Source organism: Silene latifolia, chromosome 2 (assembly GCF_048544455.1).
Source record: "Silene latifolia isolate original U9 population chromosome 2, ASM4854445v1, whole genome shotgun sequence".
Taxonomy (NCBI): Eukaryota; Viridiplantae; Streptophyta; class Magnoliopsida; order Caryophyllales; family Caryophyllaceae; genus Silene; species Silene latifolia.
In genome coordinates this window covers 49,044,245-49,065,114 of record NC_133527.1, presented here as the reverse complement: position 1 = coordinate 49,065,114, position 20,870 = coordinate 49,044,245, and the positions used below count along the sequence as shown (strand labels likewise).

Here is a 20,870-nt window from a genome sequence, read left to right as displayed (position 1 = left end):
GCACAATGTCCCCACACTACAACAAATAAGGTAATTGGTGACCATATAAGGCGACTGAGAACAATCGCCATTAAGAATAAAGCGACTAAGGCCCGTCGCCCGCACTTCGTAGCTAGGTTTAGTCGCTTTTGGCGACAGGACTTCGTCGCCAATTTTAGCGACGAAATTTTTTTAAAGCGGGCGACAGAAACTCGTTTATTAGATAGCACATAAAGGTGGGCACGGTTATACTCCTTGTCATCCAGAAATCTTGTTCCCTCAGCTGATGAACACCCTATTTCATCCTGCATTTGGAAACACTTGGGTATACTTGTGTCTAGTTCATCCGCTTCATCAATTTTCAAGTATTTTGCTTTGGTCTCAATATGTTTTTCAAAATAAAGAGAGCAAAAATTGGCAATCTCTTCCGTTAGGTAGGCATTGCATATAGAACCTTCTACACGAGCTTTATTACCAATTTTTTTCTTCACATGATTAAGAAACCTTTCGAAAGGATACAGCCACCTATATTGGACGGGTCCACCAACTTTAGCTTCATATGGCAAATGGATAGGTAGATGCTCCATCGAATCGAAAAAAGAAGGCGGAAATATCATCTCAAGTTTACACAAAATTTCTGGTATTTGGTCTTCTAAACGACTCATGTCCTCAACTGATATCGTGGAGGAACATAAATCTCTAAAAAATTGACTTATTTCAGAATCGCATTCCAAATCGTAGTCGGGAGTAAATTTTTAAAAAGCCACGGGTAATAAGCGCTCCATGAAAACATGACAATCATGACTTTTCAACCCTTTCAACTTCAGTTCCTTCAAATCAACACAACGGCTCAAATCGGATGCATATCCATCGGGAAACTTCAAGTTTCCTATCCAATCGCACAATACCTTTCTTTGAGCTTTGTCAAGAGTAAATATGGCTTTTGGTTTAGCCCCATCCTTACGAATATGAAGTTTAGGACGATCACAAAATTTCTTCAATTCTATTCTTGAATTAATATCATCACGTGTCTTTCCTTTTACATCCATAATCGTATGAATAAGTAACTCAAAGAAGTTCTTCTCTATGTGCATCACATCCAAATTGTGTCCGATCAACATTGTTTTCCAGTAGGGAAGCTCCCAAAAAATACTTCTTTTAAACCAACCATTTTTTTTTTCTTTTTCAACTCTTTAAACTCTTCTTCAGTCCCATCGACAGTTGATGGCAAATCACGTACAGCCTCCCATATGTCATCCCCTTGGAGTCGAACCGGAGCATTGTCACACACCTCCTTACCTTTTAAGAAAGATTTCTTGTTCTCTCTATGAATATGTCCATCCGGTAAGAAACATCTATGACAATCAAACCAACTAATTTTTTTGGAATTAGGAAGATAAAATGCTTTACTCCTATCCATGCAATAAGGACATGCCTTTCGCCCAGTGGTTGCCCATCCTGATAGCATACCATATGCGGGAAAATCATTTATAGTCCATAACAATGAAGCTCTTAGTTGGAAATTTTGCTTCTTCGACACATCAAATGTTTCTACACCAACTTCCCACAAATACTTCAGTTCCTCCACCAACGGTTGTAAATAAACATCCAGATGGTTTTTTGGGTTATCAGGACCGGGAATAAGTAAAGAGAGGAAAATAAATTGTCTTTTCAGACAAAGCCAAGGAGGTAAGTTGTACGGCGTGGTCATTACGGGCCAACACGAGTACTTTCTACCAAACTGACCAAAAGGGTCAAACCCATCCGTACACAAGCCAAGTCTCACATTGCGAGGTTCCTCGGCAAAATTGGGATATAACCTATCAAAACGCTTCCACTCCTCCCCGTCACTCGGATGACACACTTTCCTGGTGTACGAGGATTTTCTTTGTGCCATCTCATTTGGTTGGCAAGATTTTTCGTGGCATACATTCTTTGAAGTCTAGGAGCTAATGGAAAATAAATTAATGTGTTTTCTGATATTGGTTTCTTTCTCTTTCCACTCCTTTTATTACCCTTCTTCCCCTTCAAAACAATATTTCCTTCACTTGTCTCATATCTATCCCTTTGACATTTCTTACATTTGTCAAGCAAAGCATCATCTTTCCAAAAAAGCATACATCCTTTAGGACATGCATCAATCTTTTCATGTGGAAGCTGAAGACCTTTGACCACTTTCTTGGTATTATAGAAATTTCGGGTCATAACATTATTATCGAGTATAACATCCTCAACCAACGTAACAATACTATCAACGGCTTTAAATGGCATATTATACTCACATTTTAAAGAAACTATCCTGGATGCAACTTGTAACAATGTCATTCTACTCCCCTCATATAAGGTTTTTTCAGAAGCACTTAGCATGTCAAAAAAGGCTTTTGCTCTTGGGTTTGGTTGTTCTTCATCAATCATTGGTACACGGCCGTCATTAATGAAATCATTAGACTGAAAGGCATCAAGTACCATTTCTCTATATGGGTTCTCATTTTGTTGGATTTGAGGCTCTTCGGGATAATATTTTTCTCCATGGGAGATCCAATTGTAGTAGTTTGGAAAAAAAACCATTTGTAACAAGATGCTCTTCTACTTCAATGTCAAATAAATATTTTAAGTTTTTACATTTAGTACAAGGACACCTAAGTTTATGTTGTTCCAAATCATATGAATCTTGACATCTAGCAAATTCAATAAATCCACGAACTCCCTTTACAAATCTAGCGATAGGACGTTTCTTCTTATCTACTCTTTCTTCGTACATCCAGCTACGTTCAGATCTCTTCATTTTAATCTATAAGCAATATATAGCAAACTAACCATTTTAAATAATAATATTTAATTTCAACAAAAAAAACAATGGTTATCTCATCCTCCATTTTATGCTAATTTCAAGATTTCAATTGGGTCCTTATCACTCCAACCTAAACCCATCAATGTACGTTTCAAGTCACTAGCAAACACACATTTGTGATTTATTAATGAGAAAAAAATTCGGCAATTCCCCTTAGTTCTCCAAATACACAATGTGGAAAAGATACATATTCCACATATGTATTCAGAGAACATTGAAGAAAATTGCAACCAAATTCTTTTCTCATTAATAAAATCACAACTATGTGTTTACTACCTAAGTGACTTGAAGCGTACAAAGACGATCCCAAAATGGGGACTATTCAAGAATTGCTCCTAATGAGTAATTCTTGAACGGTTACTAGGTCATTATATATTAAACAAGTTGTCAAAATTATAAGGCAAATTTATACAATCCCCTAATCAAATGACATTACTAATTTAACAAATTTATACATCATGCTCATTCTAACTTAATTTCGTTAATTATAAGGCAAATTTATACAATCCTAACATTATACTACCTTCATAAAATTATACTACCTTCAACAATACTACTTCAATATTACTAAAACTAAGTTACTACCTTCAATAATACTAATATTATCAAGATAACCTTCAATTACATCCCCTAATCAAATCACATTACTAATTTAACAAAAACCCCAATTTTTAACCCTAACTCAAATTAATTAACAAAAATGCTAATTAAATTACAACTACATACATTAATAAGCATCACTAATGTATAAATTACAACTAGATACTAAATAAGCATCACAACTTAAACAAAATATGAAGGATTGAAGTAATTAAATCAATTTGAGTCGAAAACAAACCTTTATTAAAAAGAAAAACAAAGGGTCGGTAGTGATGTGGTGATGTGGTGTGCGGATGGCGGCGGCGAGTGGTGGCGTCCGGTGGTCGTTGTAGTTGGTGGTGGCGTCAAGTCGTCGGGTTTCTTGGCGATTTTTTTTTTGGTTGATGATAGAATGAATGAAGGGGGACGGGGTGAAGAAACTGGCAAAAAAAACATAACAGGCGATTAGCGACCGTTTTTGATCGCCAAATTGGCGACAGGTATTGGTCGCTAAATTTGGCGACTGTTTTCGGTCGCCAAATTGGATAATATTCGGTCACCCTTGGATTTCATACGGATTTTTGGATAAAAAGCTACAGTCGCCTTTGGCGACTGTTTTCCGTCGCCCGAGTTTTTTTATCTGTCGCCAAATTGGCGACTGTAGCTTCTCTGTCGCCTTTGTCTTGTTTTCTTGTAGTGCCATCGTGCAAAATCATGTGAGAAAATAATCAAGGGAAGTGGGAGTTTGCGATAAATAACTAAACAAGACATGAAAAGGAACCCGGAAACTCACAAGACTTTAAGCGCAGCAAAAGAAAACCTCCCCAAACCAGCGTGAGCTAGGAGGTTTCAGTAGCCAGCAGTGCTACCATAGGTACCTGAAAAGAAACAAAAGTACCGCGCGTAATTCCGAGAAAACAATTTACGAAACGCAAAATTATGTGCAACATAAGGATACGGAAGAAAACAGAAATGAATCGGAGAATAAAGTGGAGAAAAGACTCCCTCAACTCCGCAAATCAACCAAACATAGCAGGGAAATGGTCGTGAATAGGTACAGCAGTGAAGGTGGTCGATCGACCATTGCATCCAGTCGATCGACCAGGGTGACAGGAACAGAAGCCCCTGAAGTCGCGGCACAGTCGATCGACCATAAAGGCCAGTCGATCGACTGAAATACCTGTTGTAAGTTTCTGATTTCTTCGAATTAGCTCAATAAATTGAGCTAATATGGTCTATGTACCTGCAAATACACATAATAACGCGCCCAAAATTGCGCTAAACCCAAATGTAAAGTCTAAAGTATTAAAAAAAATCTTAAGCAAACTTATTAAAGTGAAGTCTCGCGCAAACCAAAGCAATAAATAGTCTAACAAAAGCAATAAAATGTCTAAAAACTCAAGAAAATAAAAAGTGTTCATCCGCGAAAAATGCGGAAAATCTCCGACCAAGGCTTCTAACTATATGAAGTACCCTCCGCAATGCTAATCTCAGCAGCTGGACTCCACTCCACCCCTTCATCTAGAATACTCAACGGGTCATCAACGGCTCTAGCGGCTTCCCAAGCTCTTGGATCGTCCGGCTCATCAAACTCCAAGTCATAATCCGACACTTTCCTCGGCTCTTCCTTCCGCAAACCAGTTCCCGCAACAGTCAAAACAGAAGAGTTTTCCTCCATCGTGCTCCTAATCTGGGGCGGAGGTGTTAGAGCAGGAATAAGCACAGGGGTAAGAGGTGGAGTATCATCAGATTTGCTCGACAAATTAGCAGCTTGATTAGCCACTAAAATTGCCAACCGATTTTCAAAATTCTTATCAGATTCAATCCTAGCTTCTTCCATTTTTATAACTTGAACCAAGAGAGTTTGAACTACCTTTCTCAATTCCACAGTTTCATTTGTAGCATTCTCCAGCTTTTCGAACCTTGCATTAATGGAAGCTTCTAATGCTGCAATAGCATTCATTTCAATACTTGGTTTTCGCGAATTCCCACGCGAACTTCCTATCTATCAAGAGTACTCAAGCCTTCCTCCTGAAATGATTCTTCTAAAAGTCTCCGGCTAGCGCAAGGTGACCTGCGTATAAGAAGAAACTACAAGAAGAAGATAAGAAAAGTTTAAGGAACGGAAGTCCCTTAAACTTAGAAAAAAGACTAAAATAAATAAACAACTAAAACTAGCGCTTTCTCCCCGGCAACGGCGCCAAAATTTAATGCCTATCGTTGTGTGCACCAAAAATAATATTTATAAAACCTATTAACACTAACAGAAGCTAGTGGTAACAGGATCGATCCGCAGGGAGGTAGGGAGATAATAGTTGCTTTTATTTCAGTCTATGAATTTCTGGGGGGTTTGATTTGAGTTTTAACTAAATCTAAATGCGAAAATAGCTAAACAAATAATAAAAAAAAGAGTAAGCAAATGATAAAAAGGAGCTAAGATGGTCGGTTCACTATAGCTACGATGGCACATAATCCTAGGTAAGTCCGAAATACAGTCGTGTAGGATGGGTAAAACATGTCCTCTCGGTCCAAGTTAACTAGTAGCCTCTTTCGGCCTATGCTACTGGTCCCTAGGTCTCACTAATACTAGCTCTCGCCCTGAAAAAGTGATTCCTAAAGCCTAAATTACATTCTCTTTCGATCTTAGCAATTTAGTCGTCTTAATTCATTAATTAATGCCCTCCCTATCTTTCGATCTACGGGTTGGTCAAAACTAAGCATCTAACAAGTCTCCTCTCGGTCTCATTGCTAAATATTTCAATTAACGAATCAAATGGTGCTAATCAGACACGAAGTCAGTCGATCGACCAGCTACCAAAGTTGACCGACAAACCGGCTCAGTCGATAGACCAGTTAAGCCAGTCGATCGAACGAACCCTAATTCGGGGTCACCTATTGTAACACCCCGTATTTTATTAAGTTGAATAAAATTCTTTTAATTGCTATTTTGAATTTAATTACATCATTTAGCGATTTATATATATATGCTTAGCTAATTAATTAATTTCATCATAATTCGATACGTTAATTTTAATAATCATTAATAAGTTTATTTAAAATTAGTTCGGGTTTATTTATTTAATAATTTCCGTTTCCTTACGAGTCCTTATGAAAGTTGTTTTAAGTGAACCCGAGATGGATTTTGGGAACAAAACCGTCCAATTAGCAATTTTTATTAATATCCGTTGGTTTTGTAAAAATCGCTAATAATTCCGATTCAAGCTAATATCGTATTATTTCCGTTAACTAGCTGAGTTTATTTTATTTTCACTCATTAAATCTATTTATTATTAATTTCGTTTTATTACTGAAACTTTTATTAAAAACCGATTTTATTAACTCGAAACGGTTTTAAAAACGAACGAAATTACTTAGCGATGAAGAAACGTACGTATAATTAGAAGCTAACAAGCTAGCTGGTGTATCATTATTATTATTATTATTATTATTATTATTATTATTATTATTATTATTATTATTGTTGTTGATGATGTACCGTCACTTTTCCCCCTTCCATTTTCTTTATTTTTTGTGAAATGAAAAGTAAGTTAGACATCATAGATACAAGTATGCTAAGAGGGTTCAAGCTTAACCAACAAAAGAGGTATGATGAACTTCCTAGGGATAAGAATTGAAGTCAAATTTACAAGGATGTCAAAGATAGAGTTTCACCAGATACGAGTGTCAAACTTAAAGGAGGAGCAAGATGAAGCGAGGAAAGAAGGTATGAACGGTAACGCTCATGATCAAGGAGAAAAGAAAATTAGACAAAAAGGAAACGCCAAGTACTCGAATCTCAAATAACAACATCCGCCTAAACGGTTTCGAAAACTTCCCAACGACAAAACTTATGACCAAAACACTTCCAAGGATTTCCTCAAATCATTTATGTTACTTCATCCTAATTTATCCCCTAAAACATGGTACTCCACTATAAGTGTGACTTCATCACTCCAAATCCCCAAACCTCCACCAACATCTTCCACAAGATCAAGGTCAACTGGTCAAGGTTTCCAACAAAGCTATACTCATATCCAACTAGTGTCAACCATGGGTTTCTCAAAAAGTAAAACCCTCAATCAAAAATCCCAACACCAGGCTCTAAATTCCCAGAAAAGGTTCCTCAAATATTCCACAAAGTTCTCATTTCAAAATAAGGTAGTAGCATGCCAACCCAAAGTCTGAAAAATCAATAGAATCTCGAGCCCTTCTATCCTTTCTAGTTACCAAAACAAGTGCTAAGACTTCCCAACAATGTAGCTTACTCTCACTCTCATACCATTCTTCAAGTAGTAATCAATATCACTCACTTAAACCAACCAATAATCCCACATTTAACATTTCTCACATGGGGACACAAACATTAAACCCTCATATCCAAGGCAACTACCAAAGTTAATCCCAAACTTGACTTAGTCGATCCTATATCCTCAATTTCACCATTCAATTTTATCCACCTTAGGTCAAGTACTAAGCACTAGTATCCCAAACATAAACAACAAAGCCAAGTTCTATAACTTTAATCACCTAGGCAACTCATTCCTAACACAAAGAATCTACCAATCAATTATACTCACTTTGTCAAGGAACTAGGTATAAGAATCACTAAGTATGTCTCATCACCTTACCTAAGTCTTTCTAACATCACATCCTCTCAAAACCAGGGTTAAGGGTCAGACACAAACAATCTCCTCAAAAGTCGAATTTTCCAACCAAGGTCAACATTCCTCAAAAGAAAGAGTATTATCTAATGGCGTTAAGGGAGGATAAGCAAAGAACAAAGGACAAGTTAGGAGTACAAGCGTAGCTTTTAAAGTAAAACAGAAGGGAGTTTAAAAGGAGGATAAGCACCAAGATATTAAGAATAAGGCGAGATACAAAAAGAACGAGAAACGTCTTCAAGGAAGTAGAAGCATTCTTCAAAGGTTGAACAAATCTTCAATCCTCAGCAATAGGCACTAAATCTTGATCTTCGTAAAATATAAGTGTCCTTTCAATGGAACGGAGATACTCTTGGCGATCACTCAAGAACATCAATATTCCAATTCAAAGACATAAAAAATACATTTTTACACCAACAAATGTTAAAACTAATTATCAGACGTCTCCAATAACAAGCTTTAACACTAATTGACGTTAAAACCAGTGAAAAACATTAAAATATTTTCAAAACCTTTAGTTCAAATTTTTTTTTTAATAAGGGCAATAACTCCATTAACTATAAATAAGTTCACGGTCATTGATCTAAGAACGCAACAATTATTAAATGACAATCAACAAACATGTTAGTACCTAACAAAGAGCAAACACAAAGAGACTACAACATAAGATTCTAAATCTACCCATCCTACCCATCTCTCAAGTTTATTATTTTAAGGTCAAGTTATTTATATTGGGGTGCACAAACGTGCGTCGGGAGCAAATATGCTCTGATACCAACTTTGACACCCTCACTTATCGCGGAAAAGTAAACACGTAATTCTAGAATAAAACTGCATGGATATGTTTGTAATAGGTTCAATTGGGTAAAAACCTGTAATTTTAAAACTGAACTGTTATAAAGATATCCAAAAGGGAAGGTGTCAAACATGCAAGGTCCAAAATAAGAGAAGTTATACAAACCAAATATGAGAAAGGGAGACATATGTCCCTAAAATGTATGTGACATAAAAAAAGGTTTAAGGGTCACAAAGAAATAAAACCAGTCTAGGTCCCAAGGTTACTTTGCTCGCTAGCTCGTCCATGTACCCCATATATGCATCACCTACCTGTCATTCGCATTTTATACAAATACGAAAGCCACAGTCAGTGGGGAGTAACTCCGAGTCCTCCCAGCCACGAAATGTCATAATTAATGTAACATGTAAACATAAGAATATGAATATGAATAACACATAGCCTTAGCATATAGATGCTAGACAATCGTGCTTATCATGTGAACAACAATATAACAACACATAGTCCTAGCATGCGAATACTAGACCGACTCATACTACACTATCATGTGAATCACATAACATCCAGGAATCCAAACTCTATCAACCATAGCCGGCTTGCATCTCACCTTCTATGATTCATAGAATCACCATACAAGAAAGGGCAATATATCAAAGACAGGCATAAGTTCTTAGTACGGTCAATAGTCACTTTGTAACTCGAGTCTATACCACGAGGTAGGGAAGGTAATCGAACCGGTATCTTGGCTCAGCGGTTACTATTAAGAAAACATGGCCAAGAGACAACACAACCCTAGCCTAAAATCTCTTGAGACCTAGACATGCGGATACACACCACCGCACCCAAGACCCACAACTTTTTTTAAAACAAAGTGAAGTGAGTACCCTAAGGACACCACCGAAGGGTTGGCTAGTACTTAAGCTGACCCCATACTATCAAAATTAGTACCTGAGGTCATGCCCCAACTTGGATAAACATCCACTAGTCAGGAACACAAAGGCTATCAAGCAGTGAACATATACTCGTCAGAGACTATAAAGACCTATCTATGATGAAGGCCGAAATACTCACCTAGGACCTAGTCACAGCTAGTCCCAGCTTGAATATTTTAGCCCACACCACCCAAGACTCACCACACAAGTCAAGTAAGACACCCACTTAACCTTAAGAGGGCAAAAAGTCCTACTTACCAACCTAAATGCTAACATTCTATCATGTAAAAGGCTATATAAATATCTATTTACAGCATACAATCCAACAGTTCCTCAATAAGAATTCAATACTAACTTCCAATTCTAGCAATTTTATCAATATTAAAGGCTTTAGGGGAATCTAGGGCCATTACTACAAAATAAGAAGCTATTTAAATTCAACTAACTAAATAAGAAGCTATTTAAATCAACTAATTACACATGGGAAATAGAGATATAATAAATGGCCTAAAACAAGAAAAAGGCCGATTATCTAAATCATTCAACCGAATTTTTACCCGCAACCCTGACCTGCGGCAGTGCGGGTCAAATTGCGGCGGACCAATCACTCAATTAACTGACATCGCATCAGTCAAAGGGACTAAGGCTCAGTTTTCGGCACAATCAACAAAACATTACAATTATCACTATAAAATTCATTTTGAGCCTATTAATTACCATTTCATTTTGTAAATTATCCTAACATGTGATAACTATCAATATAAGCATAATTTTTACCAACCTTATTATCTTTCACCTAAACACTTATCAAACAACAAACACAACATCAACTACTAATGTGACATTAATTCGTCGAGTAACTCGGAATAGTTACCTTTCGCTAGCAAAGAGACAAGTAAAAACTTGAGAAAGCTTCTAAAACCCAAAATTACTCTTCATCTTCAACCCCATATGAGCCACCTAAAATAATTATGTGAAAGGACGATATTAACGAACTATCTTTATATAAAATATGAGACGTAAATTAATTTAATTATATTTTAAATAAACCAAACTCGCGACTTAGCCAGGCCACTGCCTAGGCCACGGCCAGGCCACTGCCTAGGCCACGGCCAGGCCACAGCCAGGCCACAGCTAGCTACTTGCTAGGTCTTTGCCCAGCCTGGCTACAAAGAGGCCACGACCAGCCGCGAGAGGCCACGGCCAGGCTACACCCTACTGTCCAGCCGTCTTCGGACGGTTTCCTAGGCCAAACCACGATGGATACCACCCAAACAAAAGACCCAAACCCAACATGTACATGTACTTGAGACGTTAGCTAAGAGGTTGGTTCAAATTAACATAAAGAAACCCGTCAAAACAGCCCGCTAAAACTGCTCGACAAAACCCATTTTCACTATTAAAGAAGCTCATTTGTGACCGTCTTAAGACGAAATTTTAAGCATTAAAATGATAGTATCCAATCAATTAAATTATCCAACATGATTCCCCACTCCACCAAGAATCCAAAGGTACCAACTTTTCTCAAAACGGATAAGTAAAACTCGTATAAAACCGTCTCAAACAAACACCACATGAACCGATAATCCTAAATCCATTAGCCGCTAATTGCAAACTAACCAACAAAAGGCCTCGTTAATTCATGGAGCACTAACTTGCACTTCACTAATTCACTTAACAGTTGACCACAAGATGACAACATCCCAAAGCTATAATCTCGCCTAATTGACAATATCAATAACACTCATAATTAGTAATCCCATAATTGGTACCACCTGATCCTTTATCGCATGATTTGGAATGAGATGTTCTTGAATACGTAACGAGAACACTTCCGTTCCTCTGATGAGAGTCTGGTTCTGTCGGAAAATTTTATTTGAAACTTTTGAAAGAATTTTGATTCTTACGATAAATAACCTTTAAAATGTTTTGGTTACCGATTCCAATTTCAGTTTTATTTTCATAACCTTCCATTTATACTTTCAAGTTTCGAGGACGAAACTTTTTAAAAGATGGGGTGATTGTAACACCCCGTATTTTATTAAGTTGAATAAAATTCTTTTAATTGCTATTTTGAATTTAATTACATCATTTAGCGATTTATATATATATGCTTAGCTAATTAATTAATTTCATCATAATTCGATACGTTAATTTTAATAATCATTAATAAGTTTATTTAAAATTAGTTCGGGTTTATTTATTTAATAATTTCCGTTTCCTTACGAGTCCTTATGAAAGTTGTTTTAAGTGAACCCGAGATGGATTTTGGGAACAAAACCGTCCAATTAGCAATTTTTATTAATATCCGTTGGTTTTGTAAAAATCGCTAATAATTCCGATTCAAGCTAATATCGTATTATTTCCGTTAACTAGCTGAGTTTATTTTATTTTCACTCATTAAATCTATTTATTATTAATTTCGTTTTATTACTGAAACTTTTATTAAAAACCGATTTTATTAACTCGAAACGGTTTTAAAAACGAACGAAATTACTTAGCGATGAAGAAACGTACGTATAATTAGAAGCTAACAAGCTAATTTGGTGTATCATTATTATTATTATTATTATTATTATTATTATTATTATTATTATTATTATTGTTGTTGATGATGTACCGTCACTTTTCCCCCTTCCATTTTCTTTATTTTTTTTTTCTGTCATTCGCTCAACAGCAACAACAAAAAAAAAAATAAAGAAAATGGAAGGGGGAAAAGTGACGGTACATCATCAACAACAATAATAATAATAATAATAATAATAATAATAATAATAATAATAATAATAATGATACACCAGCTAGCTTGTTAGCTTCTAATTATACGTACGTTTCTTCATCGCTAAGTAATTTCGTTCGTTTTTAAAACCGTTTCGAGTTAATAAAATCGGTTTTTAATAAAAGTTTCAGTAATAAAACGAAATTAATAATAAATAGATTTAATGAGTGAAAATAAAATAAACTCAGCTAGTTAACGGAAATAATACGATATTAGCTTGAATCGGAATTATTAGCGATTTTTACAAAACCAACGGATATTAATAAAAATTGCTAATTGGACGGTTTTGTTCCCAAAATCCATCTCGGGTTCACTTAAAACAACTTTCATAAGGACTCGTAAGGAAACGGAAATTATTAAATAAATAAACCCGAACTAATTTTAAATAAACTTATTAATGATTATTAAAATTAACGTATCGAATTATGATGAAATTAATTAATTAGCTAAGCATATATATATAAATCGCTAAATGATGTAATTAAATTCAAAATAGCAATTAAAAGAATTTTATTCAACTTAATAAAATACGGGGTGTTACACCTATTCTAATGCCATCTACGCTATAGATCCCCTACATCTTAGCACGGGGTGTTTAGCTACTCATACTTACGCAAATAACAAGAACTAATTTGATAATAGGCATAAAGGATTGCATAATTGAAATAATTGATAATTGATGAATAAATTCGCATAAAACTATAACTAGGGCTTTGGGATTCTATCTAGCAAGAATTAATACTAATAAAACGATATAACAATACTGGAATTAAAAGATTAGAATTACCGAAGCAAAGGAACAAGATGAATCCTAAAGCAAAGTACAAACTTTTATTGAGAATTCTAAACTAAAGATATGTATGATAGGAACTAGATCCTAATGATCTCCTGCCTATTCTGAAACATAGGGTTACGTTATATAGATAGTCTTACGTAACTTTTATTCCTAAAACCTAATTACATTGGGCTTTCTCGTCTTCTAATTTCCGTCAGCAAGTGGTGTGGTCGATCGACCACTGGGACCGATCGATCGACTGAGATGCGCTGTACAGGAGCTTCTGATAATTCCTACAGCGCGCACCGATCTTAAAACAGCTGTCATTTCTTCGTTACTTTGTCAAATCAGGCGTTCTATGCGGCGTTGGAAATCTAAGAGAATAAGCTTTCACCTCTAATTGGAATCACTCGATTATCTGCTCCATAACTCGAGATATAGCCATCTGAATAAGGCTACAATGTCGAGAAGCATTCTGACAGTCTATAGACCATGTAGGTCAGTCTATAGACCACTGTAGCTGGTAATCCGCTTCTGAAACTCTCGTAAATATATCTTTCAGGCCTTGAAATGCGCACCAAGTTCGCTTCCCAAGTCTTTACTCCATGTCAAATGCAATGCTAAGTACTTAGGGACGGATTCGGCTCGATTTCCGCTGGATTCTTCACATTTCTGCAATATTATACAAAAACGCAAAAGTAGACGGAAATAGGGAAAATAGTAGCATAAAGTACATATTTGAGCTCTGAAATGCGTGTAAAATAGGGTGTAAAACATCATATAAACGACACGCATCATAGCTAAATCAAGGAGGGATTCTGCTTCTCCTATTCCTAAGGATTCTGCAAATGTCTTAATTGGGTAAACAATGGCGAATTGACTGAGAATTTTCATGACCAGACGTCGTCTGCGGCTATATTAAACGATTTGATCGTCACTGCCATTGATGCTTCTGGTAAAGCTAAATCTCCGTCTTCTCGAGTTCCTTCTATTATAGCTCGTAATACTTTACTTCCTGCATCGTTGATGCCTGTCGTTGTATGCACCAAAAATAATATTTATAATACCTATTAAAACTAACACAAGCTAGTGGTAACAGGGTCGAACTACAGGGAGGCGATGCAATTAATAGTTGTCTAATTCTAGTTTAAGGTAACAAATGTGAGGGGGATTTGATTTGAGTCGATCTCTAACTAAAAGCAATAAATGGAAAGTAAACTAAATAAACAGATGAAATCAAATATTAAAAGGGTGCTAAGATGGTCGGTTCACTATAGGTTCGGCGGCAATAAACTAGGTAGGTCTAAAACGAACATGTGAGACGGGAAAATAAGAAGTCCTCTCGTTCCTTTCTTAACAGGTAGCATCTTTCGATCTCGCTACAGGTCCCTAATATCACTAATGCTAACTTTCGTCCTAAAAAGTGACTAAAAAGGCTAAATTAACTTATCTTTCGATCTCATCAATTTAGTCGTCTTAATTAGGTAGGCTATTTCCCTTCCCTATCTTTCGATATTTATTGGGTCGGTCAATTCCTAGGCATTCAACTAGTCGCGTGCACTCGATTCGTCAAACAAAGCAATTAAATTAATTAAAACAAAGCATATCTCACGTGGTCGGTCGATCGACCATGGCGCGATTTCAGGTCACTATTCTAATGCCGTCTACTTCTACAGATTCCCTACATCCTAGCACAGGGTATTTAGCTACTCATACTCGTGATAAGAACAACAACAAGATTAACAAATAAAGATACTGAATTCATGATTAAATTAACTAAACAAGCAAATAACAAGAGACGATAAATTGGCTTTCGGGAAACTATTCTAGCAATTCTATACTATGAACGAAATAAAGCAATAAAACTGAATATTGGAACAGAGAAATACCGAATGGAATTGCAGAGAAAGGAAGAATTCGAAAAGCAAGAACGAAGATAAATTGTATTCGAACAAATATACCCTAATGCTAAAACTCAATATAGAACCCTAATAAATTTCCCTAAAAGCCGAATATCGTCTCTGAATGAGCAGGTTACGTTATATAGAAATATCACGTAACTTTATTCTCAAAACCTAAAGCACAATGGGCTTCCTAATATTCATTCTATTAATTCACGTCAAAACAACGCCTTGGTCGATCGACCACTGTGACCGGTCGATCGCTGTGCTGAACAGAAGCTTCTGTATGTCGTGCTCTGGTCGATCGACCATAGGAGGCAGTCGATCGACTACTATAGCTGGTAATCCGCTTCTAATTCTTCATAAAGTTATCTTTCAGGCCTCGAAATGCGCATCAAGTTCGTTTCTCGAATAAATACTTCACGTCAAATGCAATGCACGGTACTCGGGGACGGATTTAGCTTGATTTTCGCTGGATTCTTCACATTTCTGCAATAATGTACAAAAACACGAAAGTAGACGGAAATAGGGAGAATAGTAGCATAAACTACATAAATGAGCTCTGAAATGCGTGTAAAATGGGGTGTAAAACATAATATAAATGACACGCATCAAACTTTCCCAAACCAAACCCTTGCTTGTCCCCAAGCAAGAACTAGACTCGATCCTAAAACCTAATGGAACGAGTTCAATCTCAGAGCGAAATGCAAACTGTATAGCCTAAACCAATTTAATGCAAAATCTAACAATCAATTAGTAATATGAATCATGCAAACGAGTTATGAAGTCGTTAAAAACCTGCTGAACCGTCAACTGTAGAGACTTATCAAATCGGACTCTCACGGGTCGCTCATATCACACATAAGCACAGGTGAATAATATAAAGATAGAAAGAATTCATTTTGTAGTGACACTCACCTAACTACGACCTATAAGAACATGCCTGCAATCTAATATGAAAATAATCTCTATAACCGTACATATGCATTCCAACCAAACAGATGACCATGACACATGCCGAGGTAAATATGGATATGTGAGGTATGGGTAAGAAGAGGCTAAAATAAATTTGGATAAAAACAGAGTTAAAAGCCAAGCAAGTAACTAAGGGAACCAAATTATAATTGTAATTCCCCAAATGATGATAATAAAGCATGGGAATAAAATCACCAACTAATCAAAACTCCAACCATGTGATTTTGATTTTTTCTTTTCTCGGGCTTCGGTCGATCGACCAAGATGGCCAGTCGATCGACTGCCCTCTACAGTACAGCACGCGTTTGTTTTCGAATCAATTTTTCTTTTCTTCTTTTTTTTTTCTTTTTCCAATTCTATTTTTTTTCTTCTTTCTTTCCTTCCTTTTTCATCTTCCCAACAACATCTCAAAATGAGAATTAGTTACCAAAAATGAAGTAACAATCCCAAGAACATAAACTACTAGCTTGACAAGGGCAGGCTAAATGTAGGATGTAGTTAACAGGACAAAAAGGCTATTTCTGGCAGTGTGGAGCTTATGGGCAAAATGAATAAAAGGGGTGACCTCTTCCACATGTGTCAACTAACCACAAACCGAATGCATACAGGTATTCAGCAGATTAAGTTCATATTTATGCAAATTAATATAACATGTCTCATAAGGAGTAACTACTAACAATCCTAGATAAACCGGTCATGAATAACACCAGTTATAGGCTCTAAATCTCAGAAAATGAAAATAGTTTGCCAAAATTCTAAGTCAAGTTTCAAGTCCAGCAAGAATTTAACGAAAACTCGTAGACTATGCATATTGATTCTACTAATAACATGTCAATTAAGCACGGCTTAGGCATAAACAACTGCAAATGCAATATCATCATTGAAATACTACCGTTCTGACTCGACCTACATGCTAAAATAAACGTGCAATTTTTTGAAATTTTTGAAATTTATCATTTTTTTTGGGATTTTTGTATATATAAGGGAAAATAGACAACAACACAAAACAACAATGTAAACGCGAATGCAAGCAGATGAAATGCAATGCAAAACCCTTCCCCAAACCAAATCACACAATGTCCCCATTGTGCAAAATCATGTAATAAAATAAAAGGAGAACGGGAATTTGCGTTAAATTAACTAAATAAGACATGAAGTAAGAACTCGGAAACTCACAAGACTTTAGGCGCAGCAAAAGGAAACCTCCCCAAACCAGCGTGAGCTACGAGGTTTCAGTAGCCAGCAGTGCTACCATAGGTACCTGAAAAGACAGAAAATACCACGCGTAATCCGAGAAAACAATTATTGAAACGCAAAATTATGTGTAAAATAAAGAAACGGAAGAAAACAGAAATGAGTCGGAGAATAAAGTGGATAAAAGACTCTCTCAACTCCGCAAATCGACCAAACACAGCAGGGAAATGATCGAAAACAGGTACAGTAGCGAACATGGTCGATCGACCACATCACCCAGTCGATCGACCAGGATGAACAGGGAACAGAAGCTCCTGGAACTGTAGCGCTCAGTCGATCGACTATATTGGCCAGTCGATCGACCGGTAAACCTGCTGTAACTTTCTGATTTCTTCGAATTAGCTCAATAACTCGAGCTAATATGGTCTATAAACCTGCAAATACACACAATAACGCGCCCAAAATTGCGCAAATCCCAAAGCAATAGTCTAAAGTATTCAAAATCCTAAGCGAACTTATTAAAATGCGAAGTCTCGTGCACACAAAAGCAATAAAAAGAGTTTAACGAAAGCAATAAAATGTTTTATTTGATCAACTAATAGTTGATCAAGAACGGCCACGGAATAGCCCACTTGCTCGGCTTCTGGCTACAAGAAGTAGCCTCTACAGTGGTCATCTCTTCAGCTGCACTCTTCTCAATTCCAACATCCACAAAACTCAATGGATCAACAGCTTCAGCATCTCCCCAATTAATGACCTCGTCCGGCTCATCAGAATCCAAGTCGGACTCCCTCACTTTGACTGACTCCTCATCAGGCTCCTCGTCAGTGCCATAGCTAAGACATCCTAAACCGCCTCTTTGAACGATTGGCTTCTTCACAGCTGGAGCAACATGCAGCACTTCCTTCCCCAAACCAGCTTCTGCAATATCCAAAACAGAAGAATGTTCCTCCAATTTGCTCCCAATCTGAGGCGGAGGTGTTATAGCAGAAACAGGCATAGAGACAGGCATATCAGAAAGCACAAAATAAGATTTCTTTTCAGAAACCGATAACAAGTGACTGGCCACATGGGGTCTTTCTTCTTAGCTGTCTTGGCAAAGACAATGGAGTGTTTCCCTACTTTGAAGGTCAAATTCCCTGAACCAACATCTATAACTGCACCTGCAGTGTGCAGAAATGGTCTACCCAATATGATAGGAATGTGGGCATCCTCGGGCATATCTAGTACAACGAAGTCAACAGGAAAAAAGAACTTTCTTATTTGCACAGGAATGTCCTCTAAGACTCATATAGGCTGGACCGCAGATCGATCAGCCATCTGTACTGTCATGTTTATGACTACAAACCTAGTCAATTTCAACTTCCTAGCAAGACTCGAGGGCATTACACTAATACTGGCTCCTAGGTCACACAAGGCCTTCTCAATAGAAAAGGTGCCAATACTACATGGGACTGAAAAGCTACCTGGGTCTTCTAGCTTATGAGCTGCAGTATGGGTCAAATATGAACATGACTCCTCAGTTAGTGCGACAGATTGCACAGTTTCAAGTGACTTCTTTTTAGACAAAAGTTGCTTCATAAATTTCATGTAAGCAGGCACTTGATTAACTAACTCAAGAAAAGGAACTTGTACATTTAAGCTACGAATAACATTTTCAAATTTGTTAAACGATACCTGTTCCTTCGTCGGCACCAATCTCTCTGGATAAGGGGCTGAAAGAAGCAACTTAGCCCTCTCCTCTAAGTCCCGCATGCCGGCATTGGTGGATTTAGGCTGAAAATCCACTACCTTCTCTTTGTTGTAGCTCGACCCTTCTTCAGACCGTCTAAAAAATGAACCATTAATTGTCATCGAGTCGTACTTCGGAACCGGGACTGACCCATCAGCATTTGGGTCTTGCCTCAATATTTTCGGAGTAGTCGTACCTCGAAACAAGTGGTCCCTCAAGTTATTAGGCATTGGAGGACGAAAAGACTCACCATCAGCAGCGTAGTCAATCGATCGACCATGCATGTCAGTCGATCGACTGACTTCTATAGGACCAGAAGCTGTTTTATTTCGAAGACTGGTCGATCGAGTGGGTATGTCAGTCGATCGACTGATATACCTGGTAGACGTCTTTTTCTTGCCACTGTTCATCACTGCCTTCTTCTTGCTTGGTTCCGCCTCATCTTTTTCAGTAGCTTCCTCGACCATAGCGGGCCCATCAAGGGTAGACCCACTGCTCAAAGTGATGGCATTTAGGGTCTCCTTTTGATCCGTCTGCGACGGTAAATGCCCCGGAGCTCGAGTTGCACTTTTGCTAGCCAATTGAGCAATTTGGCTCTCTAACATATTCATCCCGGCCTCTCTAGCTTGAGACTCTTTCAGCAACAAATTTTTCAACTCGGCAAATTCGGAACCTTGGGACTACTGCTGCTGCTGAGGGACATACGGAGGCTTTTGGTACGGCTGCTGCTGCTTATGAGGGGGCACATAATTCTGCTGCTGCTGCTGTGGAGGTGGATTTAGGACATTTTGGCTACTTCACCTCAAATTCGAATGAACATTCGGCTCAAAATAAGTGTTTGTCTGCCTATAATGTTAAAAAGCAGCACAAGACTCATAGGAAATGCTGCAGTTGTCTGAAACATGTCCTTCTCCTCCACATCTCTTGCAGACGAAAGGATCGTCTGAAACAGCGTTCACATGATAGATCCCTCCTTTTGAAGCTCCTCCCAACTCGTACTTATCAAATCTCGCCGTAAGAGCCTCTAATGCAGCTACAGAAGGGGATTCAGCACTTCTCCTTTGATTTCCTCTGGAATTTCCATACTCAGCTTTATGGGTGGCCAAATCATCAATAATTTTCCACCCTTTAGTCTCTCCAACATTTTCCTGGAATCTGCCATTGGCTGCCGCATCCAGGATAGCCCTCTGATCGTCATAAAGCCCATTATAAAATTGATTGCATAGGCTCCACTTCTCAAACCCATGGTGCGGAATGGTTCGCACCAGCTTCTTCAAACGGACCCATGCCTCATGAAAATTCTCATCAGGACCCTGTTTAAAACTCGTGATCTGAGCTCTAATGGCATTGGTCTTCGAGGCAGAGAAATATTTCTTGTAAAATGCTAAGGCCAGCGAATTCCAATCAGTAATCCCGTTAGCAGCTCGATCCAAGTCTCGGTACCACTCCCTTGCAGCATCACGAAGAGAGAATATGAACATAGTTTCCTTCACCTGGTCTTGGGTCACACCGGTCGGTGGGGATATGGAACAACAGTAATCAATGAATGTCTCCATATGTTTAGCTGCATCTTCATTTGCAGCTCCCCCGAATTGGTTTCTCTCAACCAAGTTGATATAGGACGGTTTCGGCTCGAATTTCCTATCCGTCCCTGGTAATGCGAATCCTTTATAGAGATTCTCAGCTGTCGGCTCAGAGTGACTGGCTATACTCACT

At 37.6% G+C, this 20,870-nt stretch overlaps 1 non-coding gene across 1 annotated transcript; it reads left to right on the top strand.

The window, feature by feature from the left end:
* Positions 1 to 20,393: 20,393 nt before the first annotated feature.
* Positions 20,394 to 20,500, top strand: LOC141645167 (small nucleolar RNA R71). Its single transcript, XR_012544753.1, has one exon. It is a non-coding gene; the product is annotated as a small nucleolar RNA R71 (small nucleolar RNA).
* Positions 20,501 to 20,870: the final 370 nt, after the last annotated feature.